Source organism: Lipotes vexillifer, unplaced genomic scaffold (genome assembly GCF_000442215.2).
Source record: "Lipotes vexillifer unplaced genomic scaffold, Lipotes_vexillifer_v1.1 scaffold987, whole genome shotgun sequence".
Lineage (NCBI taxonomy): Eukaryota > Metazoa > Chordata > Mammalia > Artiodactyla > Lipotidae > Lipotes > Lipotes vexillifer.
In genome coordinates, this window is record NW_006787426.1 from 1,608,129 (window position 1) to 1,610,255 (window position 2,127).

Below are 2,127 nucleotides of genomic sequence, written 5' to 3' on the forward strand. Positions count from 1 at the left end.
TGTAGGAGAAAGGAGGCTATTGAAATTATGGCACAGACACACAATAAAACACTATGCAGCTGTTTTAAACCATGCTGTTGACTACTAACCATTGACTCAGAAAGATGTTCAGAATATATTAAGTAAAAAAAAAAGTTATAAAGCAATAAATAATAAGCTCCTGCATCTATTTAATACATGTGCCATATTCTGTCAGTTAGTCCCCAGCACAGGGCCAGGCCAGCCCAACAGAGGAGAGGGCCAAGCTGCCCCTCAAGTCAGAGTGCAAAGTCACACTGGGTGGGAAACACCGTCACAGCCGCCTCTGGAAACAGCTGCCACACCCCCTGAATATTCTGCCATTTAGTTTCAAGTCAGCCCTTAACCTGACTGAATTTTACCCATCATTTTTGTGCACAAAGTTCAGAATACTCAGGTGGCCGATGGACACAGAGAGAAAATCCTATTTTGAATTCTGGATTTTTAAAAGGACCAAATCAAGACAGCCCTGACACAATACTAGTTAGTGAATCTCTAAACAATTGAGACAAAGTATTAACCAAATTGCTTCAGGCCCTCTTTAGTCACTGAATAACATGCACCTGCGTGGGTTCTATATGCACATACGCACACACACGTGCACACACATACTCACACAGATACCATGGGGCAGCAGGAAAAGAGCTCTGGGTACTGGGGTACATGCTGAGTCTAGCTCCTTTGGTCGAAATGAACAAATGCATTTAGGTTGTATTACTTCAAGCAATGAGAAGTGAACTGTAAGAACACACAAACAAAAGAAGAGAAATTTCAGTCCGGATGTCAGACTCCAAAGGAAGCCAAAAACTGCCAAGGTGCCAGCCACACAGAACCTCAAGGCAATTCTGGAGTTAGAAGCTCTAAATCAGCACTACGGACCTGCTGGAAGCTGGCTGGACGCTGGAAGACCAGCCAGCAGGAAAACTGGTGAGCAGCAAACTCAGTAGATAAAGGGTTCTCACCAGAAAGATGTGGCCACTCAACAGATCAACATTCTGACCAACATTTCACCGTGAAAATTAAGAAACTTAATGAATGTGGGACTTCCCTGGTGGCACAGTCGTTAAGATTCCACACTCCCAATGCAGCGGGCCCAGGTTCAATCCCTGGTCAGTGAACTATATCCCGCATGCTGCAACTAAGAGCTCGCATGTCGCAACTAAGAGCTCGCATGTCACAACTAAGGAGCCCACCTGCCACAACTAAGACCCGGCAGAATCAAATAAATAAATAAATATTAAAAAAAATTAAATAAAAAACTTAATGAACTGGAAAAACCTGAAAAAAACCCCATGAAACTCATTTTACCACAATAAAAAAGTACAAGGAGGACTTCAATAAAAAGAAATGAATACAAAATGAATGTCCACATTGGAAGCCATGAAAGCATAGCTGATGCTACAGAAAATCAGTGACATCAAGGATAAACACTTAAACAGCTCGGCTACCCCACAACACAGGGAGAACACATAAAGACATGAAGATGAGGGACTTCCCTGGTGGTCCAGTGGTAAAAAATCTGCCTTCCAATGCAGGGGATGCGGGTTCGATCCCTGGTCGGAGAAGCAAGATTTCACATGCCTCAGGGCAACTAAGCCTGTGCGCCACAACTATTGAGCCTGTGTGCCTCAACCAGACAGCCCATGTGCCGCAAACTACAGAGCCCATGTGAGCCCGTGCAAGACAACTAGAGTGAGAAAACCTGCCCGCCGCAACTACAGAGAAGCCCGTACGCCACAACGAAGAGCCTGCATGGCCCAACGAAAGATCCCGCGTGCCGCAACGAAGACCCAACTCAGCCAGAAAATAAAATAATAAAAAAATTTAAACAAACAGACAAAAAAAAAAAAAAAAAAAAAAAAAAAAAAACGCACAAAGATGAGGAAAAAGAAAACAGGCATGGATGCCCAGAGAGGGAGTACCAGCTGCTGGGTGCAGGAGGAGGAGGGAGTCACAGGCAACAGGAATCAAAGTCTCCTCAGTGAAAGAGGGAACTGTGCACAGGAAAATCAGCCACAAGACGCCGGCATGCTCATTTAAGCTAATGAGAAAAAAAGGAGATGAGTGAAAGCAGGAAGATAAAATGGAGCTGGATGTTCAGCCTCAGCA

At 44.3% G+C, this 2,127-nt stretch overlaps 1 protein-coding gene across 1 annotated transcript in view; it reads right to left on the minus strand.

The window, feature by feature from the left end:
- Window positions 1-2,127, minus strand: part of CEP192 (centrosomal protein 192) — an 87,768-nt gene that overhangs the window by 47,206 nt on the left and 38,435 nt on the right. The window lies entirely within an intron of this gene.